Consider the following 26,493-nt stretch of genomic DNA (forward strand, 5'->3'; position numbering starts at 1 on the left):
CCATTGTTCATTTCAATTATAATGACATTTATACTATTTTAGACTCACTAGCATTATAACAGTTTAAACACACTTACAAAATGGAAAACATCAATTATTAAAATGCAAAATCAATTGATATTATTTATCGGCTGCTTAAAAAAAAGCCAGAGTAAGATACGATAACATTCCCCCACCCCAAGGGAGTCTAATATTAATAACATAGTTTCACAAGCAGACAGTTCCTCAAAAGTGCCACATGCAGGAAATAGCAACATGATTTCTTACAACTGCCAGTATGAATCAAATGTATCTCACTTAAGGATAGCCACGCAGCCATATACATACAATCCAAGAGTTTCCAAACATTAAAGCACACTGGGGTGTGGCCTTACAAGACACCAGGCCTCCAATAGACCAAACTGCTTCTCCCACTCTTGCCAGGGGAATCCCAGGTAGCAGGGCCTCCTTCTCCCCTCCCTTTCATTTTCACCCATTTAATCAATGGGGGGAAAGCATGCACTTCTTTCCTTTTTCTAATACTTTTTATTCTACTTTTATCTTTATAAATGAACCAAAGAACACCAACAACATAAACATCATCTACAGTGTCAAACATTACAGTATTCTTAAGAAGACCCCTCAATAATGAAATAAGGGGGGGGGGAAGAGAGGGAGAAAGGAGATAATATAAAAAGGAGAGAGAAGAGCAAAGGGGAAGGAAGCAACAACAACAAAAGGAAGAAAAAATGCAAAACGAGAGGCAAACAAAGCAAAATATAAACAGAAGTTTTACATAACAAACTTAAATTTAAACTACATAAATTTCAAATATCACTTTGCTTAAGGATTATACCAGTCTTACAGGTCAATACAGCATAAATCATCAATTTCAATATCGTGGCTTCAGGCGTATAACAAAGAAGCAAGCTTAGAATTCCTTTCCATTGGCCATATCATGTCTTTTAGCTACTATATAATGATAAAGCTTAAGAACAACCAACGAAAAATATTTACTAATCCTAGTATCATAATATTGATAATATTGATAATAATAATTAAAAAGAAAAGAAATTATAAGGACTAAAAAATAAAAAATAAAACAATCACTAATATATTTTATACTATCTATATTTTAGATAGTACCATTTCTAAATATATAAATGAGTGTGCACATTTCTGTACATCCTCACACGGAAGATTTAAATACAGTATCATATCTATTTTAAGAGAAGAAGGGGGGGAAGGAAAAGGATGAAAGAAAAAGAATGGATATTCATAATCAGCTATCTCTGGCCTTACAGACTAAACATAGCCAAATGACAAAACATGATTGTAAATTCCAGTTCATGGAGCTGGAGCAGAAGTCTCGCATGTTGTTCCGATTAGCCACACCTCCACCATTTCATGATTTTGAAACTTCTTCATCTGACCTTCAGAGAAAATGCAAAACGTAGCAGGATATTTTAAATAATATTGTAGATTCATTTGTTTGGCCAGATTTCTTGCCTTGGTAAATAGCCTTTTTTTTATCTACTACTTCTTTGGTGTAATCTGGAAATAACATAACTCTATCTTGTTTTGATCCCCAAAAAAGATTTCTCCCCTGTCTTGCCAAATGCAGGATATTATTTTTAGTGGAGACTCTTGCAAATTGAACTATAATCGTATAGTCAGTCCCTTTAGCATTTGGCACATGGAATGTATGCTCAATATCAAGTACATAATCAGATGACAAAGGAAGTATCTCATGCAGGAGCTTATCTACAAAAATAAACAAATTTATATCAGTAGAGAAATCTTTGATACCAATAATACTCACATTTGCTCTGCATGTGAAGCCTCCAATTGCAAGATTCTTGCAGAAAAATTATTATGAAAAGCTTTCAAGACAATATCCTGTGCTGCCACTCGATCTTGCAGCTCATTAACCTTTGCCTCCATTTTTTGCCAAGAGTTGTTAATTAAATCCACAGCCCCTTGCAGTGTGGTGATGGAATTTTGGATTAAATCCAGTCTTTTAGCCTCTTAAGATAAATCCAGTCTCTTAGCAGATTGCAAAGACAAAGCTTTTATCAGAGCAAGTAACTCCTCTATATTTTCATCGCTTCTCAAAGCCTTTGCCAAGGGAGGTGTGGGAGGAGTTGATGGCACTTTTCTCCTCCTTGGTGTTGTCATCCTTCTTTTTAAACAAATCTTGTAGGTCCTCGAATATTGCTGGTATTCCTTAGTCCATAAACACTAAAAACTTCATTGGGGCATGTCAGCCCTGATTTACTTCCTAATTAGATAGGAGTTTTCAAAACAACTTTGAGTGGTGATTAAGCTCTGGCAGACTTGCCTCATAGTCCAGCCTCTCTGCTGCATTGCAAAAAGAGCTGTTTTTCCAAGGCTTCATCCAGAATGCTGCTCTTGCTTCTCCCTTTCATTCCAGGGGAAGATAAAAAGGTTTTTCAACCTTTTAAAAGCTGTTTGAGATAGCGTCCCGCAGAGACTCGGCAGAATGTCACCAGGGCGACATTGGCTCTGACCGGAAGTCCCGAAAGCATGCACTTCTGAAAAAAAATGCTCAGAAATGTGCACTTTCCCCAGTCAAAATGTGCCCTGTTTGAACAAGCTGAAATGGTTGGAAAACAAAAATGGGAGCAAGCTGAAATGAGCTTCAAAGAGATTTCCAGATGTGAAGGTTTGAGACCTACAGAGGCAAAGAGAAAAAAGGTCAGGCAGAAAGGGCTGGAATTTTTTGGTTGGGAGAGGGTATCCCTCAGAGGATATCCCTCATTCATTTCCCCAGTTAAGTTTCTGTTTCATTTCCCCAGTTAAGTTTCATTTATTTAAGTTTGAAGCAGTACATCTGGTTTTGAGGGAAGAGGATATATTACCTGTTTGCGGATTATGTTTATGGTGGGGGGGAGGCATTCCGTCCCTCCCCCCGGAATCCTGGACGGGGGGGAGGCGCTCCGTTCCTCCCCCCCAGAATCCTCCGTGGCCTGCTGTGCTCCGCGGCAGCTCCGTGGAGCAGCCAGCCAGACCCAGCCAGGCCAGAGCCGTCTGCAGCCGGATTTCCGGCCGCAGAGGGCTCTGGGGGGGGAACCGCGTATGCAAATGGCGGCGGCTACAGCCGCCGCCATTTGCATTCCTTATTTTTGACATCTTAATCTACGTAAATATTTACGTAGACTAAGACAGCGAAAATAAGGGGAACACAAATAGCATAGCGGACGCTATTTGCGTTCCCCTTATTTTTGCCGTCTTAGTCTACGTAATTATTTTAACAGCCCAAAATAAGGAACGCAAATGGTGGCAGCCATAGCTGCCGCCATTTGCGTACGCCTTTTTTTTTTTTACCCAGACGTTTTAGGCTATGTAAAAACTTACGTAGCCTATCACGTGTGTATATATATAAAAAAACAACCTGCAAATGGCGGCGGCGGCAGCCGGTCAGAAGACCAGCCGCCACAGCTGCCGCTGCCGAAGCCACCGCCGGAGCTGCCACCGCCCGGAAGATCCGCCCCAGGTAAGTCTCGTCCCGGGGGGATCCGCGGGGGGGGCAGGCCATTCCGCCACAGATTTCGGGGGGGCGAATGCACTGGCATTCGGCCTCCCCGAGATCCGTGGCGGAATTCTCTGCCATCCCTAGAGATAGCCAGAGCCTGAAGTGAGAGCAGAGTCTGAAGAGTGAGCAGGAAGAAGCAGCCTAGAAAAGTCTAAGTGCAGCTAGAGTAAAGGGACTTGCATTTTGAGACTTGTATTTGTTTTTAATGCCTTTTGTATAACTCAGCTCTATTGTGTAAATGCCTTTAATTGTGATTTGCTTGCTTTAATTTACCAGTAAACTGTTGTGGTTAAACTCTGTCTCTAGAGTATTAATCACCCTATGCCTACAGCCTAAACCCCATGTTATTGGAAAGGAGAACTTTAATAGAATGAAGGAAGGATTCTTGAGAAGGCAAGAAATCCTTAAGGGTTGCTCAGGGGGTTCAGGTCATAAGGGGAACCTGACACCAGAGAATTTAGGTGAGCTCAAACGTCAGTGGCTCTTCCATCCCTAATACCCACCCTGCCCTGCCAGCTGTGACCAGATATACCAAATTAATCTATAACATAGGCATCACCTCCACAGTTAACTATCTCACCCTCAGTTAGACAGTATAGGGAGAAAGAACATCCCAAGACATTCTGAAGTGAATCTGGGATGAAGGGGGAAATATCCTACTCAGCCCTGTTCAGACCAGCTGATCTTGCACTGCATTGAGGGTGGGATAAGGGCAGGATCCAAGGCAAAAATATTTTCAAGGATATCTATCAAAGCAAAGAGCTATAGCTTTTCACTCACTGCACAGAAGTGCATGAAAGTTGGGAAATGCACAGCCCGTCTGGAGGGAATACCACCTGCCAAATTTCAGATAGTTTGGCGTGCTGCTTTTTGTGCAAGGTGCAGGTGAATTTTTTTTTTTCAAGGAAATCTCTCAAAGCAAAGAGCTATAACTTTTCATAGATTTCACAGAAGTGCATGAAAGCTGGAGAATACACAGCCCCCCCCCCCCCGAGGGCATCCCACCTGCCAAATCTCAGACAGTTTGGCCAAGGGGATTTTGTGCTAGGCATAGATAAACTGTGCTCTTCTCAGAAACTCAAACCAAAGTTCATAAAGGGATGATCAAGTTAGGTGTTGAAACGGTGAGGAGGGGGATGTCTCCATGAGTGATTTACTCCAAGCTGGATGTGTTTGGAGGTCATTAGGGATGCATGACATCATGGCCATCGAGCAGCCACCCCAGAGCTTATTAGGGAAAAAACAGATTTCCTAAGACTGCTTAAAGGCCAATTCTTTTCCTGAAGTAGGGTTCTCCCCAGGATAGTTTCCATGTGCCCCAACTAGGGGTGCACAAAAGTCACTTGCCTGGTCTCGCAGCATGCTTCGCGGTGGGGGGGTGCTTCGCTGCTCCCCCCGAAGTTCAGGCCGAGGGGGGGAGGCTTCCTGCCTTGCCCGACCGAAATTCAGGCCAGGGAGAAGTGCCCCGTCTCCCCAGCCGCCAACTTCAAAAGAAAAAAAAAACAAAAATGCCCCTGTGATAGGCTACGTAACGATTAACATAACCTATCATGGCTAGATCTGCAAAGTCAGCCGTGATAGGCTACGTTAATCGTCACATAGCCTATCACGGGTGACTTTGAAAAAAAAAAAAGCGCGTACGCAAATGGCGGCCCCCATAGGGATCCGCCATTCGCGTTCCTTATTCGGTCCCTGTAGTCTACATAAAGATTTACGTAGACTACGGCGACCAAATAAGGAACGCGAATGGTGGCTCCCTATGGGGGCCGCCATTAGCGTACGCGCTTTTTTTTTTTTTTAAGTCACCCGTGATAGGCTACATGATGATTAACGTAGCCTATCACGGCTGACTTTGCAGATCTAGCCATGATAGGCTACGTTAATCGTCACGTAGCCTATCACGGGGGCGGTTTTTTAAAAAAAAAACTTTGGAGTTCGCGGCCAGGCGAGGCGGGAAGCCTCCTCCCTGGCCTGAATTTCGGCCGGGCGAGGCGGGAAGCCTCCCCCCTGGCCTGAACTTCGTGGGGGGAGCAGCGAAGCGCCTCCCCCCCACTGCGAACAAGCTTCGATGACAGGTAAGTGACTTTCGTCCACCCCTAACAGGGGCGTTTTGTTTTTTTTTACTTTTATTGGAATGGCGGCGGCGGCAGCCGGTCGAAAGACCGGCTGCCACCCCCGCCCCTGACGAAGACCTGACGAACCGCCGCCGGGACCCGCTGCCGGGAGGGACATTCGTGAAAGGTAAGTCCCATCCCGGGGGGGCGGGGGGGTGGATAATTTCTCCCCGAACAACCTTCAGAGGACCGAATGCGTTGACGCTCGCCCCCCCGAAGTTTCGGGGAGAAATTCTCCCCCATCCCTAGCCCCAACCCCGCATCGAGCTGGGGCATGCCAGCCTTGCCCAGGGGTGTGCCTTTGACCATGATCCTGGTCAAGGGGTGTTTCCTGTGTTTTTCTCATCCCTGCAGAAACTAATCAGTGTCTCCTCAGAAGTAACTCCCATTGTGCTCGACGAGGCTTGTCATCTGAATGCCCACATCGGAACGTGCAGAGATCCCCTTCAATTGAAATGGCACAGTTCAAAGCACAAATTCCCTAAATGCTCTGAAGTGAAATCCTTAGGCTCCAATTCTCCATTGTTTGGTTTATTGCCTTAGGAAGGAACTACTTCACACCATCCTTACAGAGATCCTGTGCAGCATTGGGTGAGCAACCAGGCTGGTTTCCCATCCCTGTGTCCCTCCCCAATTTCCCAGCATGAGCATATGAGTGTCTACTGGAAAGTAACTCCCATTGTTCTCAATGAGGCCCCCTCCTGAAATGCAGGTGCATCTGGAGCTTCAGGGGAAAGGAGAAGGGAGGGGCTCTCTTATTGGTTGAGATGATGTTCACTCCAACCCCCACCAGGATGTATGTTCTGTGAAGCAATTTTTACTGGCGTGGTGCACTTTCTAGCAGAGCCCTGCATGGATCCAAGGGCAGCAAAGCTGATTCCTTTTAAAAAAATCTGGTACTCCTCCATTTGCTTCTCCTCCCGTTGTCATGGAAACACCCCTGAGGTCATTATCCCTAAACTCTGCTGTAGGTTTCTTTGAAGTGCAAACAGCACTGCTTTCCTTTACACAGTCCATAACCTCAGGGTCTCTTCGGCTGAATTGCCTGGGAAAACACTGGCTGGTGGGCAGGAAGCAAGCAAAGATGGCAGGTGGGCACATTGACTTGAACAAAGAGCAACGGCAGATGTCTGCTGGACGGACAGAGGCAGGAAGCAGCACAGCAACCCTGCCAGGTGAGTACAACAGCACCTTATAGGGATGTACTGCGTAAAATCCGCTTCATCTGTGTTTCGCGGATTGTCAGGCACCTTTCATTCTGCCATCCGCCCACAGACAGATGCGAATATTTTATTTTTTTCATCAAAAATTAACAAATAATTACGTAAATATTTACGTATTTACATAATTTACCTAAGTACATAACATTTATTATCCCCCATTCCATTTAACGTTTCCTCAGCAGAAACGTACGTACTTTTCTACGGATTTATATGTGTAAGTTTGGGGGATGTAACAGACTCCGCACAGCCTGAGAGGGGGCGCTCTGTAGTAGATTCCACTGGTTGGATTCTTAGAAATCCAAGCTCATTTTAATCTGTCTCAAATTTCTCCAGCATCCCTAGAACCTTGTCAACCTCTGCCCCTGCCAAGACCCCGAAGATGCCTCATATTGAGCTTTCTTGCTTTGCAACACACAGTGTGGTATTATATTATTTCAAGAATAGCTGGTAATATATGACCTGCTTTGCCCACTATTTTTGGAAATGTGGACTGTGTGTAGTCGTTTGACATACACTGTTTGCTTGTCCACACAGCACAAGTGCACACACACACAAACACACACACAAGCAAAAGAAAAGCAAACACTAAACTACAAGCAAAGGTGGGGGTAGGAGTAACTATAATCCTGACAGAAAAGAAAGGGTTATTTATTTAGGGGAAAGAGATCAAAAATAGGAAGGGAAGGAATTAGGGATGTCAGAGAATTTTGCCACGAATCTCGGGGAGGCCGAATGCCAGTGCATTCGGCCCCCCGAAATTGGTGGCAAAATGGTCTGCCACCACCCCACCCTGCCGAAACGGTCTGCCACCCCCCCGACGGGACTTACCTTGGGCGAATCTCCCTGGTGGCAGCGGCTCCGGCGGCGGTTCGGCGGCGGTTCGGCGGAGGTTCAGCGGCAGCTGCGGTGGCTGCGGCGGTTGCTGCGGTGGCCGGTCTTCCGACCGGCTGCCGCCACTGCCATTTCCAAGATTTTTTTTTAAAAAAATGTGATAGGCTACGTAAAGATTTACGTAGCCTATCACGGCTAGATTTTTAAAAAATACCGTGATAGGCTACGTAAATGTTTACGTAGCCTATCACGGCTGAGTGGGGGGGAAAAAAAACCGCATGTACGCAAATGGCGGTGCCCATGGGCGCCGCCATTTGCGTTCCTTATTTTGGCACATCTAGTCTACGTAAACATTTACGTAGACTACGGCGAAAATAAGGGGAACGCAAATAGCATTCCCCTTATTTTCGCCGTAGTCTACGTAAATGTTTACGTAGACTAGACGTGCCAAAATAAGGAACGCAAATGGCGGTACCCATGGGCGCCGCCATTTGCGTACGTGCGGTTGTTGTTTTTTCACTCAGCCATGATAGGCTACGTAAACATTTACGTAGCCTATCGTGGCTGACTGCAGGGACGCAAACAGCGGCAGCTACGGCTGCCGCCATTTGCAGACCCGGCCAGCAGGATTCGCGGTAGGAGGGACAGGGCGCCTCCCCCTCAGCCAGAATTTCAGGGGGGAGGGACGGGATGCCTCCCCCCGGCCAGAATTTCAGGGGGAGGAATGGAGCACCTCCCCCCCACCGCGAATCAAATTTCGTAAAAGGTAAGTGACTTTCGTACATCCCTAGAAGGAATACAAGAATTGAGAATAGTGGATGGAGGGGAGCCATAGTCTACGTATAGTCTACGTACATCCATCTTTCTATGTAGTACATAGTCTACGTACATCCATCTTTCTACAAGGGGAGAAAGATGGATGGGTGGATGGATGGATGGACGGATGGATGGGCAGACAAACAGAGAGACAGACAGAATCAAAGTAAGGGCAAACTAATGGTTGAGAGAGAACTGAAAAGGGGGAGGAAGATAAGTAACTAGAGTGAAATTTTATTTATTTATATTTATTTACTTATTACATTTATATCCCACCTTTATTCCTCTTAAAGAACCCAAGGTGGTGTACATAATCCTCCTCTCAATTTTATCCTCACAACAACAACCCTGTGATGTGGGTTGGGCTGTGGGTCTGTGACTGGCCCAAAGTCACCCAGTGAGCTTCCATGGCCGAGTGGGGACTAGAACCCGGATCTCCTGACTCTCAGTCCAACACTCTAGCCACTACGCCACACTGGCTCTCTCTCAAATTTTCTGGAGTTTTAGATGAACACACAACAAGAATGAATGATAAACCTATTACAGAAGGGTGGGGTGGGGAGACACCAAGCTGTCATAGCACGCACTTTCTTTTGAGCTTTGTTCTACCAAGGGAGAGTGTGGAGGGTTAGTCTCCTCCCTGCTGTCCTTCGGCAGGATGCCAGCTTCTCTGTTCCCGCAGCTTCCTTTGCTGTGCTTGGCAGAGACTTGCACAGTTGCTCTCAGCAGCTGCAGCAGAGGCAGGATGGGACTGGAGCAGAGAGAGAAATGCCACAAAGCTTCTCTCTCATCTCCCACTGCCACTGCCGCCACCATCATCACACTCAATGGCAGCTCATCAGGGCAGTGGGGGGGAGGCTGCTCAATTATCAGGCAGCTTGTGCACCCCAATGGATGTTATTGTGCATCCCCTGGGATGTGTGCACCCCACTTTGGAGACCACAGCTCTAGCGTCTAGTCCTCTCTCTCCAGTAACACCACCTCTCTCACAATGAGCAAACAGAGGCTGACTCACAGAAAAGCTCACTCCCTCTTCCTCCTCCTCCTCCTCCTTCTCCTCCCCCTCCCTCCTTGTCTTCTGCCCCTCCCAGTGGCTGGACCTCTCTCAAATTGATACATTCAGTGCCTCCACCTCCTCTCCCCCTCGATGTGATCTTTCGATGTTGAAACATTTTGGAGACAGCCTGTCTGGGCTTCTCAGAAGGCATAATAAGAGCTCTGAATATATGAGGTAGACTGAGGTGCCTCGTAGGTGACTGCTTCTCTTTGGGGCTCCTTGGTGCTGTTCTAATCTGCCTCATATCATGCCAAAGCACCTCCAAACCAGCCCACTTCGCCTCGTTATTTGGGCTTTGTACCAAAGCAGTGCATAGCCCTAATTATCTATCTATCTATCTATCTATCTATCTATCTATCTATCTATCTATCTATCTATCAATAATATCAGGCCTAGCCAATCTGGATGCTTCATTCCCATTAATTTTTCCTGGTTCAAGCCAGGAATTCTTCTTTATAGATAACACACACAAACACACAGACACACACACAATGGAAGAGAGGATTGCTGACAGATACACAGCAGATTTTTTGAAAGAGTATTCAAGATGTGTCCCTTAACATGGACAGTTCTGGACCATTTGTTTGGTCGGTATTTTCTTGTGCCACAATTCTTTCTTCAGCACCAATGTTTGAACTTCAGAAAGGGGGCAGAATGGGCCCTCTCTCTTGCTCTCATTCTGTGCTGGCACATGAAGTGAAACATTTTTTGCACATCTGGAGTGCCACATCAAAGTTAAGTTTCAAGCTTTGCAGAAAAGTTTCACACTTAAGTGAATAATCGGAGTGTGTGACAATCCCAGCACCCTCCTGGGAGGCCTGCAGAGCTCATAATCTCTCTCTGCCAGCTGAATCAGAGTGCTGTGATTTGTTAGCAACCAGTGAATGCCCAGATATTCATTATGATTGAGGAACAAGCAGCTAATAATTTATACAAATTGTATGTATAGCTCAGTGGATTAGCCAGCATGCCATTAGCTCGGGATTATAAATACACATTCTCCCCTCTCCACAGTCAGTATTTCCTTCTTCTGCTAGCATTTTTTCTTCCTTTGCCTAGGCAAAATGAAATGCCAAGGACCAGAGAATAGTAGAATAGTAGGGTTGGAAGGGGCCCATAAGAGTCCAATCCCCAGAACTTCACATACCAAGAACTCAACCCATTTGCAATAGAGTTTGCAATCATTTGTAATACGCAAATCATTTTACCCCATTTCAATTTTTGGATGAAAAAGTGGGTTTTATTTGGGGTGGGTGGTGGTATTATTCCAAAAATGCTTTTCGAGTTAAAATATTCCCTTTTTTCCTGTCCAGTTATGTGGTATTACTTACTCTGGAGCTGCGGTGGCTTAGTGGTTAAGACGCTGAACTGCAGACCGGAAGGTCGGCAGGACAGCAGTACAAGACCCGAGTGCTGTGTGACGGAGTGAGCTCCCATCTTCAGTCCCAGCTCCTGCCAACCCAGCAGTTTGAAAGCAAGAAATTGCAAGTAGATAAATAGGTACCGCCTCGGCAGGAAAGGTAACAGCGTTCCGTGCACCTCGGTGTTCAGTCATGCCGGCCACATGACCACGGAAGCGTCTTTGGACAGCGCTGGCTCTTTGGCTTAGAAACGGGGATGGGCACCGCACCCTAGAGTCGGACACGACTGGTTGGGGACACCTTTACCTTAGCTGCCCCAGCCTTTATTAACCAAAGCATCACCCAGAGAGGAGGTTCTCTGCTGTGCCTGTGCAAGAGTAGCTGTCCTGGCCTTTATTAAGGCCAAAGCGCCACCCAGAGAGGAGGCTCCCCGCTGTGTCTCTGAGGGAGTGGCTGCCCTGGCCTTTATTAAGGCTGAAGCACCACCCAGAGAGGAGATTTGCAGCTGTGTCTGTGCAAGAGTGGGGCCGCAGTGGCTTAGTGGTTAAGACGCTGAACTGCAGACTGGAAGGTCGGCAGGACAGCAGTTCGAGACCCGAGTGCCGCGTGACGGAGTGAGCTCCTGTCTTCAGTCCCAGCTCCTGCCAACCTAGCAGTTCGAAAGCAAGAAATTGCAAGTAGATAAATAGGTACCGCCTCGGCGGGAAAGGTAACAGCGTTCCATGCACCTCGGTGTTCAGTCATGCCAGCCACATGACCGCAGAAGCGTCTTCGGACAGCGCTGGCTCTTCGGCTTAGAAACGGGGATGAGCGCCGCACCCTGGAGTCGGACACGACTGGCTGGGGACACCTTTACCTTTACCTTTACTTACTCCATCCACATCTGTTTCTGCTTCTTTTCTCAAGTTACTGCTTTTCCTTTTCCTGGATTACACACATGACTGATTCCAGCCAATCAGGGCTAGTGCTATCAGCATGCTATCATCATCATCATCATCATCTACATTTCTATACCACCCCATAGCCAAAGCTCTCTGGGCGGTTTACAAAGACTGAAAACATTAAAAACACAATATGCAAAATTTGAAAACAAAAAACCACGAACAGACAGTATGCACAAAGACAACATATATCTAAAAACAACTTTGAGCAATCAGCCAGACCATAACATAAATCCATGATCAACGTTGACATCATAACAATATGTAGTGAATGAGAATTGGCTTCATGATGATATCAATAAGGATAAACAAAGTCATTTGCGAGTGAGATCAAGCATAGAGAAGTCAAGAAAACATGTGGGTGTACCCTTGGCCACAAAAGACAGCTACATTTCAAGTCTTCTAGTTGTTCAGACCAGTGAGTAATCCTGGCCATGAAGCATTTATATGGATCACAATGAACCACCTAACCTGCTTTGGTCAATAGCTGTAAAAATATATCTTTGCTACTCCATGCCCAGCCTATATTCCCACCTGACATCCCCCAGTTTACCAGTTCCTGAGCCCACTATGTATTGATACCCCAGGAAATATCTGAAATCAAAACTTTCAGATGACAATTTGTGGCAGCAAAATTGTTTTTACTGTCCTCTGAAACTCCACAGATAGTTGCTGAAGTAACCTTACCTGCCACATTCTGTGAAGTGCATTTGGTGATCTGTCCTGCTTTCCATCACCCAACCTCCATCAAACATGTGCTGCTGCTGCTGCTGCTGTTGTTGTTTTAACATTTTAATGGTTAAAACGCACGCACATGCACACAAGCACACACACACACACCCCAAAACCATAACTGCAAAAGGGTAAGAATATAACCACGGTACACATATCCAGCTAAACCTAACTAGGCTGTGTCCCTGTTTTCCAAGTTTTCCCCAAGAGTATCTTACTGTCAGAGTTCTCAGCTTTTCCAAGCAGCGTTCTTTCATGAGCCCTTTTCTTCTTTCCTTCCAATCCATCCTTTCAACCTTCTTTTCCATTTCAGTCTTCTTCTACCAAAACTTTTTTATATGTTAAAGTTAGCCTGTTTTCTTATAACTTTGACTAATCAGGGGAGCTCACTTTTGCCCTAAATTTCCCTCTGCAGAGTCCATGTCTGTTTTCTCAAACCTCTTTCCTCACATTTTTGCAAAGCCTCTGTATCTTGCAAAACTGAACTGGTTTTTCTTTCAGAGCAGATATTTATTATATGTTTTATTATTAATTATTAACATTTATATACCACCTTATCAGCTAAAAAGCTATCTCAAGAGCTGAGAAAGGCTCCTGGCCTGTAGCTGAACCTCCTGTCCCCTCCCTTGCTCTGTAGACTTACTGGCACCTCCCTAAACCTTTGACCATTTGGTTTTAGCAATCACAGCCAAGGGATCAACCACATAATATCCAAAACAAAGTCTATACAAAATAAGAGAATTCTGTTCCTCACAACGTCATGTCCCATAAAAATCAATTACATACAGTTTCACTTTCTCTTTCAGCACTTTTTTAGGTTTCACCTGATGCTTTTCAAAGCTACCATGTCAAACAACTACCATGGTTTTAAAATTCTGAAGAAAAAAAAGTTGTGAGCTGCACAGAGAACTTCAGCTATCAGACATATAGAAATATTATACAAATTATGTGTGTGTGTGTGTGTGTGTGTGTGCGCGCGTGCGCACGCGCGTGCACATGCATTATATGGGGAAATTAAAATCAGCATGCTGTAGTCATTTCTTTCAATTGCCAGCTAGGGATGCTGGAGAAATTCAAGACAGACTAAAATGAGCTCAGATTTCTAAGAATCCAACCTGCAGAATCGGCTGCAGAATCTCCTCAGGCTGTGCAGAGTCCGTGGACTTGTGGATGATTTTTTTTTTTTACTTGCCCAAAATTTATGCATATATATTCGTAGGAAAATACGTAAGTTTATGCTGAGGAAATGTTGAATGGAAGGGAGGACAATACACAAAATGTTACATACTGGGGTAAATTGGGTAAATACTTATGTAATTATTTGCAGATTTTTCTGCATGATGGGGGAAAAAATCATCCACTTCCACCTGTGGGCAGACAACAGAACAAAAGGCAACTGGCAATCCGTGAAACACAGATGGAGCGGATTTTACACAGTCCATACATCCCTACTGCCAGCCCTAGAAATAGCGATGCTCAGCCTCTTCCTGGACTTAACAGTGACCAAAATTTCCCATAAGGGAAAAAATAACGCCACATGCCTCTTTTTCAGCAAACTATAAATCTGCCAGTTGTGGTGGATTTTTTTTTTCTGCTGTGCTGTCTGAAAACAAAACTGAATGGGAAGCAATTGCTGCCACTTATTGTCCAAATATTGTTTAAATATTTCATCTGGGAAATGCAGCACAGAAGGAGGAGGCAGACAATAGCCGCCCTGACACAAGATTTATTAGAGAGAGTTGGCATCGATAGATTTGTTAGGAATGAAAATATGTTTGTAGAGATTATAGCAGATTTACGGTGATTAATAATGGATTGGCCATGGCAGACATCAAAGGGGTTGGCTCTCTTGCAGTTTCCATAGCTGATTGAGGAGGAAAGGAAGATTAACTTCAGTGTGCTAAAATGCCTTCCTTAAAAAAAGAGGGGGAGCGAGAAAAATGAGTTTTTCTTCTAAACAAAGGCAAGGAAACAACATCTCACAACAGCTGTGTGCCAAGCTGTTCAGGCAAAGTTGTAGGATGGAAAATTTACTGACATTACAGTATTAAAATCCAGGGCAGAGCCAAAAGTACTCAATGTTTTTCTCAGGAACATTTTTTGCAGGGTTGATCAAAACCCTTCTTTTTTGCAGACAATCGTCCTGCAACTGTTTGCCTATTTGTTGCCCTCTCTTGTTCTCTCTCTGTTGGGTTCATTTGTCCTCAGTGCCTTTGTCAAGCAGCCAAATTGGAATGGGGGTGGGGGAGGATTCATGCAATTCAAATGTTAATGTGAACTTACCTAATTACACTCTTTTGAACCAATATGTGAGTTCAAACTCAGCTGTGTTGAGCAAATACTGAGACCTATTGCCCCATAATGCTGACTTTACACAGTCCAGAGAGCCATCATAGAGTTAGAAGTGACCTTAGAGGTCATCTACTCCAAAACCATGCTTAATGCAGAAGACAACTGCAGGCAGCATCCCAGAAAGATGGCTATCCAGCCTCTGCTGAAATATCTCCACTGAAGGAGAGTCCACTACCTCTCCAGGCAGTGGTGGTGGGAGCTCCCAGTGGTGGCCCTTCCCTCCCCTCCAACTTCCACCAGAAGGGGATCTGAGGAACTTGTCCTGTAGGGATGAGAGAAGAAATAGATTAAGCTTAAGCACCAAAGAGGAGAAACTGCAGGAGAGAAGACAGAGCAACAGGCCAGCAAAGAACAGGCCAGCCCAGAAGGACAGTAGATGCAGTGAACATCTGAGTTCACTTCACAGATTTCCATCCATCTGGGCAACTTCCTCCCAATCCCTTTCCTTGTTTCTCATGTCTTTTTAGATTGTGATCCTGAGGGCAGGGACTGTCTGATTGCTGATTCGTGGTAAGCCATCTGGGGGTCTTTTGACTGAAGAGTGGGATACATTTGATATTAGAGATATAGACAGATAGACAGATAGACAGACAGATAAATATTATAGTAAAAAAGATAAACGCATATAACAGGATTTACTCTGGGCTTACTTACCTGTGGATTTATTCCTGTGGGGCAAGATTCAAAAAATCCAATTTGTGTTAAGCATAGTTTTGGGGACCTTTGGGAGAACTGCTGTAAAAATACCAAGGTTTCCCCCCCCTCCTCCCACCAGCAGGAGGGGTAGCATGGAAGGCTGCAGAAAGCTGATGAGGAACTCTACTAATGCCACACTGCCCAACCAGCTACTCTCAAAAGTGGTTTTTCCTCTGCCATCTTGAAAACATGCCTAAATTATTCTGTCGTGAAAGAATGCCAAAATTACCCAATATATTTTAACAAGAGTCCCTGCATTACATAGTATTGGATGCCTCCTTTTGCTCACATGCTGTGTCAACTCGCCCTAGCTATGTCTCTGGTCATGCTCACCTTGAGTGGTTTGGATCTAGTCTAACAGTGCAATCTTCTTTGTGACTAAAGGTAAAGGTGTCCCCAACCATTCGTGTCCGACTCTAGGGTGCGGTGCTCATCCCTGTTTCTAAGCCGTAGAGCCAGCGCTGTCCGAAGACGTTTCCATGGTCATGTGGCCGGCATGACTGAACACCGAGGTGCATGGAACGCTGTTACCTTTCCCGCCTAGGCGGTACCTATTTATCTACTTGCAATTTCTTGCTTTCAAACTGCTAGGTTGGCAGGAGCTGGGACTGAAGACGGGAGCTCACTCCGTCACGCAGCACTCGGGTCTCGAACTGCTGACCTGCCGACCTTCCAGTCTGCAGCTCAGCATCTTAACCACTAAGCCACCGCGGCCCCTTCTACATGACTACCCCGAAGCAAATCCCACTGAGTTCAGGTGGGCTTGTTCCTAGGAAAGTCATGAATAACTTGCCACGTTGATCTCAGTCCTATACACTGCAATCCTATACACACTTATCTGGGAGTCCCATTGAACTCAATAGGGCTTTCTTCTGAGTAGCCATGCATAGAACTACACTTGAAGTCTGGATCCAAACCTACATCTTTTTTTTCTCTTTCCAAAAGGTACCATTCACTCCTTAACAGGGTTTTGGCTGATTTCACAAATGTTCATTGGCTCAGATCTCTTTCTCCCCCTCATGTTTGCAAAATCAAGATCATCCATCTCTTTATCCCAGCTGGCTAAACTATCCTCTAATCTAAATGGTATTTTTCTGGATGAAAATGCTTCTGAATTGGTGCCTGTCTGAGCTTTAAAGAAGAGGGTGGTGGGGATAAGACCTCAAACCTTCAATTAGGTATCATCAAGTGGCAAATTTGCCCTTCTCTGCAAAATTAAACACCCACTCAGCAAACTATAAAGAAAAGGAAGTGTGTAGCTAAGAGAGTGAAAAAAAAAATGCATTAAGTTCTCACCTAGGAGATGGTTAGCTTTGCTCTGGAGAGAAAAAAACAAAAAGGATTTGATGCTCCTACATTATGACAGACCAACTTTCATTGTTGCTTTGATGAAGATAAATGGTCAAGATTATCGCATGGGAGAGTAAAGCCAATGTGATACATTTCAGCTAAAGTGAGCTGTCTGACACAGCTCAACTTCCGCATAAACAACTTTACCACCTGCCATACCTACCTGAATGTTAAGATCTTCCTCAAAGTGCAATGGATGTTTATCTGGAACAGAGTCTTCTCAGCATTAATGCCAACACTGTGGAACACCCTCCTGAGAAACGTGTACCTTGCACACTCCCTGCTTTCTTTCCGGTGGCTGGCTAAGGAAGAGTAGTTCCATTGGGGTTTGGGGATTGTGTGATGGCTCACTGCCGATCCATATTTGTTTGCTGCCAGGAATGCTTCCTGGCATCAATGAACTGATGGTGATTTTTATCTTGTGGTATTAATTATGGTGTGGTTTTTAGTATTCTGCGTGTAGTTTACATGTTTGCTAGCCAGCCTGTGGGCTCCACAAGCTGGCTTACATTTTTGGCCATGAATCCGATCTATGGATTCCACAGCAAACTGGCTTTTTCTGAGTCATGCAGACCAGTTTTACATTTTTTTGGATGGGAGTTGGAGTAATTCACAGTTGTTCTAATGTGCATTAGCACAACTGTGCAGGGTGCCTTAGCACTAATGCACTAATTAGTGCTAATGTGAATTAGCATTGAGCAGGGGGTTGGACTCACTCAATGGCCTTGTAGGCCCCTTCCAACCCTACTATTCTATGATTCTGTGATTCTATGACTTAGCCCACCTGGAACAAAATTCTGGTTTAAAAGCTCATTCCATCAACGAGCAGATGACCGAATGTAGGATGCCTGACAATCCTTGAAACACAGATGGAAAAGATTTAACAAAATCCATACATCCCTACTGTGGAGTTTGTAAATGGGAAGTTGGGATATGGATGGTTTAATAAATAATATCTGTTGTAGATCACAAGCTGAATATGAGCCAACAATGTGATGTGGCTGCAAAAAAGGCCAATGCTCTTTTGGGCTGCATTAATAGAAGCATACAAATCCCGGGAAGTATGAGTTCCCCTCTACTCAGCACTGGTTAGACCTTATCTGGAGTGCTGTGTCCAGTTCTGGGCACCGCACTTTAAGAAGGATGCAGACAAGCTGGAGAGGGTTCAGAGGAAGGCAACGAAGATGATCAGGGGACTGGAAACAAAGCCCTGTGAGGAGAGACTGAAAGAACTGGGCATGTTTAGCCTTGAGAAGAGAAGACTGAGGGGGGATATGATAGTGCTCTTCAAGTACTTGAAAGGTTGTCACAGAGAGGAAGGCCAGGATCTCTTCTCAATCATCCCAGACTGTAGGACACGGAAGAATGGGCTCAAGTTACAGGAAGCCAGATTCCAGCTGAACATCAGGAAAAACGTCCTGACTCTTAGAGCAATACGGCAGTGGAACCCACGACCTAGGGAGGTTGTGGGCTCTCCCACACTGGAGGCATTCAAGGCAAGGCTGGACAGCCATCTGTCGGGGATGCTCTGACTTGCATTCCTGCATTGAGCAGGGGGTTGGACTCCATGGCCTTGTAGGCCCCTTCCAACCCTACTATTCTATGATTCTATGATTCTACTGTCTTAAGGAGGTGCATCAGACCATAAGTCTATCTAGTCCAGTATTCTCCACTCCAACTGGTGGGATTAGGGATGGGCAACTCTACCATTTATGCCTCCAATTTTGTGCAATTCACAATTTCTGTAAATGGGTACACTCATGATTTGGGGGAAAATGATGGCTTGCAAAAAAGCAGGAATCCACAAGCTTGCCTGATCTGGTGCATGCTCAGGGATCCATGAGCTGGCATCCTGGGGGCCAAGCTGGCTAAAACTCACCAAGCTTCACCCCAAATTGGATTCCTCTGACATCTCTAGGTGGCAGATGTCCAAGGCAACAGGCAGACAACTCTCCCAGTGAGGAATTACATTTGGTCCATTTCTGTATAAGAACTTAACAAAATTTGTCAGGGATGCTCTGACTTGGATTCCTGCATCGAGCAGGGGGTTGGACTCGATGGCCTTGTAGGCCCCTTCCAACCCTACTATTCTATGAGTCTATGATACTATGATTCACAAATTTCTCCATATTCAGATGGAAAGGATTTGAGTTCTTTTTCTTTTTTTTAATCTAATATGGGAGAAACCAAATTGACAGATTCATCCATCTAGGCCCAGGGTGTTGAGTGGATTCAATCATGTTTGTGGTCCTGAATTAGAGTCCCCCCACCCACCCCATCTCTCTTTTTTCCTGACAGGCTCCACACCTTCAACAGTTACGAGATGGTCCTCCCTATGCTTGCAATAGCTGTATCTATTCATGCCCAATGCAGATGGGTGAGAATTTTGGTTTGGTTTGTTTTCCATAAGAATTTGCCAAAATATGTAAATTTCCTCATATACAGTATGAAAAGAATTTGATTTTTTTTTTAAATGCAGTGTGGGAGAAAGCAGAACTTACAGATTCATCCATTCTTACTCCTAACACAGTCACTGCATCATAGTTGGAGGTGCACATGCCAGAGACATCTTGGGAGAACACCATGCACAGGTCTTCCTATACAAATTCTGGAAGCCTCCAAGCCAAAATGGGAGAGTTGGAGTGCTTGGGTTTAAGGGAGAATCTGGATATAGTGGACATTACAGAAACCTGGTGGAGTGGAGAGAACCAGTGGGATATGGTCATCTCTGGATATAAACTGTACAGGAAGGATGGGGAAGGGTGTACTGGGGGAGGTGTTCCCCTATACATCATAGTATTGTATAGACGGCATAAAGGGCATAGTGTTGAGCAGACTAGACCACCTGAAAGGGGTAGGTTCTTCCACAGAAGCTCTGTGGGTAAAAATACCAGGTTCAAAAACTAATTTAGTGCTAGGAATGTGCTATTGTCCCCCAAGGGAATGCTCAGAGTGACCTTGAGATGGAAAACAAACTCAGGGAGTCCTCCAGACAAGAAAGTGCTGTAATAACACACTTCAATTTCAATTGGTATTCAATTACCCCCTCATTGACTGGATAAACGCATGTTCCAGTCACAACAAAGACGTTAAATTTCTTGATGCCCTAAATGATTGTGCCCTAGAACAGCTGGTCATGGTATCAACCAGAGGGGAGGCGACCTTGGATTTAATCCTAAATGGTGTCGCCCAGGACCTACTAAGAGATGTAAATGTTGTTGAACCAGTTGGAAACAGTGACCACAGCACTATCAGATTTAATATATATTTAAGTGGAAAATTGCCTAGGAAGTCCAACACAGTCACATTTGACTTCAAAAAAGAGGAAACTTATCTAAAATGAGGGAACTGGTAAAAAAAAGAGGTTAAAAGTGGGAGTCAAGAGGATTGTTGTTCAGTCGTTCAGTCGTGTCCGACTCTTCGTGACCCCATGGACCATCGCACGCCAGGCCGTCCTGTCCTGCGCTCTCTCCCGGAGCGTGCTCAAGTCCATATTCATTGCATCAGTGATGCTATCTAGCCATCTCATCCTCTGCCGTCCCCTTCTCCTTTTGCCTTCAGTCTTTCCAAGCATCAGGGACTTTTCCAGAGAGTTTTCTCTTCGCATTAGGTGGCCAGAATATTTGAGCTTCAGCTTCGGTATCTGTCCTTTCTTCAAAATGTTTGGAGATTACTCAAACCACAATAATAGAAACGCAGCTAAAATGTATACCACAGCTTAGGAAAGGTAGCATCAAGTCAAGATGGTTAATAAGCAGTGTCAAGGAAGCTATTAGAGAAAAGAGAGCTTCATTCAGAAAATGGAAGTCTTGCCCATGTGAGGAAAACAAAGGGGAGCACACGCTTGCACAAAGGCAGCGCAAGCAGACAATAGGAGATGCAAAAAGCATTTCAAAGAGCATATCACTAACGATATCAAAGCCAACAATAAATAATTCTTTAAATATATCAGAAGCAGAAAACCAGCTAGGGAGGCAGTTGGGCCATTGGATGACAATGGAGTTAAAGAAATACTGAAGGAGAACAAGGAGATTGCAGAGAAGCTGAATGAATTATTTTCATCCGTCTTCACTGCAGAAGATATAGGACAGTTACCTGTGTCTGAACTGATGTTTTCCGGAAGGAAGTCTGAAGAACTGAGGCAAATAGTGGTGACAAAAGATGACATTCTCAACCTTATTGATAAATTGAAAGCAAATAAATCACCGGGCCCAGATGGTATCCATCCTAGAAGAACTCAAAATATGAAATTGCTGATCTTCCAACCAAAATATGCAACGTGTCCCTAAGATCAGCCTCTATAACAAAGGCTCTATAACTGGAAGATGGCCAGTGTAACACCATCTTTTTAAAAAGGGATCCATTGGGGATCCAGAAAATTACAGGCCAGTTAGCTTAATGTCTGTTCTGGGTAAATTGGTTGAAGGCATTATTAAAGATAAAATTAGTAACTTATTTTTTATTAAAGATAAAATTGGTGCCCTCCAGATGTTTTGGACTACAGCTCCCGTGATTCCTGACCATTTTTCATGCTTTCAGGGCTGATGGGAGTTGGAGTTTAAAACACCTGGAGGGCACCAGGTTGGGGAAGGCTGTTTTGGAGCTATGGCCCTTCCCTGACCAGGCCGCCCTTCAGAACCTCTGCACCTGACACCTTCTTGCTTCTCAGCCTTTACACTAGCAGAGGTGCATTTTATTTTGTCAAGCCCACATTGCCCTCTAAGTAATCTGTCCATGGCCAAAGCCCATCACTACCGTGAAGAAGGACTCCCTTTTATCTATCCTGAATCTCCCATCAAGCAGCTTCATGGGATGACCCATTTGGGTTCTAGTATTATGGGGGAGGGAGAAAAAAAGGTCTCCCTATCCACTTTCCATTCCCCCTATCCCCATCCACTTTGTCCACACCATGCATAACACCACACCGCGGACTTCAACTGGAGATGGCATCCAAGTCTGGAAGGTAAATCCTGATCAAAATGGAAGTAAAATTAATTTCTCATACATCCCTAGCTGAGGAAAGAATGAAATTAGTCCAAGGGTCTAAGGATACACACAACTCTCAGAATACAGGTTGGCCATCCCACCTTTACACTCATGTTCCTTAGATCTGAGGCTTCCTCCACCTCCTGCCATGACACTTCCTTCCTTCCTTTCTTTCTTTTCTTTCTTTCCTTTCAGTGAATCAAGAATTCTTAAAGCCGCCACCACATTATCTTGCCTAGAGTGCAATTTGGAGGCTCCTCCTTAGGAAAGCACCTGAGGAATTTGGTTTTGAGACTGGAAAACTTTGACTGACTTGGTGGATATGCCAGGAGCCAGACAGGCGGGTGGGGTGAGTTCAAAGGTGGAAGAGAGATGAAGCATCATGAAGGTGGAGTAAACAGACGGAGACTAGGCTTTCCTTTCAGCTACAAATACTTAGGCTGAAAACCTGCCCATTACTTGAAAACATGGCTTCCAGTGTTAAGGACACCCTGTGGGAGGATGCAGTCACTCTCTGCATATAAATATTGCTGGGATCCCTGATGGGTTGTAGAAATGTATTTCAACCCACCAGAGATTGCAACAATATAAATATATCCCACCTGTCATAATGCTCATGTTGCACTCAGGAATAATGCTAGCCAAATGCTGTTTATCAGGCTGTCAATGAATCTTATATGTTTCCTTATTTGTGCCTTCCTTGAAGCTCCCACATTTGTCAGTGTTTGTTAGAAAACCTATGAAGTGGATGAACTACCACCTAATTACTAACTGGGAGCTGACAGCTACAGAAATGTGTCTCATCAGTGACAGATCGCTCGATATTAATCAAACATTATTATATGTTATGGCTGGAAGGCATTTTGCAGCTAATGAAGATATGTATGTGTGTGTGTCCACACACACTTCTCTTGATACTTGGAAGGCTTCAGCAAAAGTCTTCATTTTGCTTCCAAGCAGAGGCTTATGGGAATTCCCAGAAGTTCCAGTTGCCATGGAGATCTTTTAATAAAGGTAAAGATAAAGATGTCCCCAGCCAGTCGTGTCCGACTCTAGGGTGTGGTGCTCATCTCCATTTCTAAGCCGAAGAGCCAGCGCTGTCCAAAGACGCTTCCGTGGTCATGTGGCCGGCATGACTGAACACCGAGGTGCACGGAACGCTGTTACCTTTCCCGCCAAAGCGGTGCCTATTTATCTACTTGCAATGTCTTGCTTTTAATACATCAGTGCACATTTCTCCCTGGAGTTTTCCCATGACAAGCTGGACTCGAAGTAGCTGTAATCTTCAACCATAAGTCAGCATAAGTGATTGACTGCAGAGTTGATGCAAGAACCATCTTGGAGCTCCTCACACACCATGTGGTAGCACTAAACAAGGCAACCAGAATGCAAGAAAGCTAGTGCTTTTCTACACAAGACACCCACGTAGACTGTTTCCTCCATGGTGGAACAGGAAAGAAGGTGTTGTGTTCTTCTCACGAGATTCACAGAGTCATCAATATCCCTCTTTTTGCCCAAGACATCCCTGTTTTTTGGTACTGATCCCAAGGCTGCTCCTCTACCCAAATAACCTTCTCACAGTTCTCCTATATGTAACCCCCCTCCCCCGTTGACAGGAAGGTTACAATCCAGGCAGAAAAGTAGGTTTCTTCTCAAAGGTGGCATCAGAAGGGGGATGGATATACAGCTAAGGAGGGAAGAACCAGGGATGCTTGAGCTAGCTGAAATTCCCCAAACTTCAAAGCTCTGCTCAGCTCACTCCCATTCTCAATTGCAACCAGCTTTTTGGTCCATTTGAGTAGGGAAAGTTGTGCATTCTGAGAAAGTTACACATTCTGAGAAAGTTACACATTCTGGGAAAGTTACACATTTTTCAAGTACACATTTTATAAATGCAGGTTCAGGAATTTTTGAACATTTTCAGAGAACATGCTCTCCCATTTGTGTTTGCATTTGGGATTGTGAATGGAGCATTTGAGTGATTTGCAAACTGAAATAAAATGTTTATACATCCCCTATATACAGCTCCATCCTGCTCCCTCTTTGACATCCACTGTTCTACAAAGAGAAAAGGGAGCATGTGAGTTGGCTACAATGCATTTTAGAACATTATTTCACATAATATATGCATCTCTGTACATTTTTTTTGATCGAATAACTCTGTTGCAAAATCCATAGAAGCGTGGACTGAAGGGTAACTGATGGTTATCCTTCAGATTGCATAGTGGTTCAAAAATGCAAAATTGGATAGGTTCACATTAAAATGTAAACTGAACAAATTTCTCCCCATCCCTAATTCTCTGGCTTCTACCAAATGTTCAGAGTGGAGCTTCAGTCATCCCTATAAAACCCTTCAGGGGATACCCCCTCAGCCACCTGTTCAAATAGTCTGTCAGACTTTTTACAGTTTGGATATCAGCTGCTAGATCTCATCTCAAGTCTAGTCAGGTCTCCAGATTATAGATGACTCTATAAATAAAGTGGGAATTCTCTTGCAATGATGTTCTCCCCAAATTAACATGCATCCGGCACAAATTAAATGGGATAAAATTAAACATGTATTTACCTTCTCATGAATGCATTTCATGGTGCTGGTGGAGCGGGGGGGGGGGTGGCCGGCAGGGCGGGGAGGGGGGAAGAAGATGCAAAAATCACAATGTTGACATTTGTGCAACAGCTTTTCAAGCTGATAAGAAAGTATGAATGATTCATTAAAAAAAGAACAAAGACATTCTAATTAACCATCCCAGAAAATGTGTAATTTTCTTATGCAAATTATATTATGAGTTTATCATAAGATTTTAAGGTTTGTCTCTCCCTCCCCCCACCCCTTCCTTTACAAGATTTATCTTGTATGACCAACCTTCGGGGCTGCACAGTTAAAGAGAACTATACACATGAACTAAACAGGGAGCGGATAAAATGCAACAAATACACAGTGGCTTGTACAAGATCGCTCCCTTTTCATCACTGAAAGCTGATGTAGACATCAGTTCTGCTGTTTAGAAGGCAACATGCATTATTTGAAACATTCAGCCACAGAAATACTGATCAGCAATTCCATAAAGTTAGAATTTTGCTCCTGGGCCTTCTCCTCAGCAACACCTTGCAATGTGTCTTCCCAGGGGGAGTCAGGGGCAGCCCTCAGAGGGGGCATTTCACATAATATAGAAAGGCAAACCTAAGTTTGACCCAAAGTGTCTGGGAACTATGAATGATCATGGCTTCCCAATGGATAGACCTGTATGAAACACCTGGCAACTTACAGCTGATCTTCCACAGCAGTTGGGAGGCGCAGGAGGAGGGAAGGTTAGTCACTGAGAGATGAATGACAGAAGGAGAAAGCTGACCGTCTCTAGCAGTATGCCTCTCCGGATTTCTTTATGTCTTCCAAGGGAGTATCCAAAGTCCTCTGCCCGTAACTGGAGCAAAATAGCTGTATTGCGCAGACGAGGTCTAGAGAGGACTGAGCGCTTATTTGCCAGCTGTCCCCGATTCACCAGTTGCTGGGTCTGGGTCTGCCTCACAAGTAGCCACAGCTGGGTGTTCTTCCTCATGAGTAAACCCTTGCTCCTGCATAGACCCTGGAGGAGAGGGAAAAGAGACTGGAATCACTGGGACTGGGTTGAAGGGGTTCTTGGGGACCTCAGATCAGGCATTCCTGCCACAGAACCCTTCAGGTTGCACTAGGTTTGATGTAGGACAGAGTTGAGCTGAAGGATCATCCTCCAAAGAGTTCTCCCCTGAGCTCAGGTAGTCAGGGCACATTTCACAGGGTAAGCATACTGTACCACCCAGCTTGGGGTGGGGGTGGGGGTGTTGGTTAGGAAGACCTGGAAGCCATTCTTGACTCTGCTGACTGTCCTGATCATGAGTGGAAATTAGCCTCCCCTTTCCACAGAATTCCAAAATGGAACGTTACCTTCTCCAATTAACTTCATCAACTTTGTCAGTGAGGGCTGGTTGTCCAGGGGCAAGAAACCATTAATGCACACTTGGAAATGAACAATGACACAGCGCTTAGGCTGAAGACCCAGGCCAGAGTCAGCAGTTGTACCAGGTGGAATCATAGAACAGGAGGGTTGGAAGGGAGCTACAAGACCCTCGAATCCAACACCCTGTGCAATGCAGGAATCCAAGTCAGTCCTATGGGTGCCTTGTGGCACCTGATCTCTACCGAGCTGGGAGCTGCAGGACCACCCTCTGGCCATCAGCAGTGGTGGTACTGAAGTGCAGCAAAAGTTAGACCAGCAGGTCTTCCCTCTAGCAAACCTCAGGAGGGTTGCAGTGCTTGCCCTAAAGGAACGTTGAGCATTATCAACTCCTGAAATCTTCTCCAGCTTGATTAAATTGGAGGAGTGGAAGAGTTCCCATTTCCATTTGAACACCTCACCCTCAAAAAACTGGGATCTGGGGGAAAGCCCACCGCTAGTGGGGCACCCTCTTACCCTAAAGGTTTCCAATGGAGGGTGGGCTTCTGCCACCAGCCCCAGTTTTCC

Source organism: Heloderma suspectum, chromosome 15 (assembly GCF_057233095.1).
Source record: "Heloderma suspectum isolate Gila_16-S chromosome 15, 16-S_ref, whole genome shotgun sequence".
Lineage (NCBI taxonomy): Eukaryota > Metazoa > Chordata > Lepidosauria > Squamata > Helodermatidae > Heloderma > Heloderma suspectum.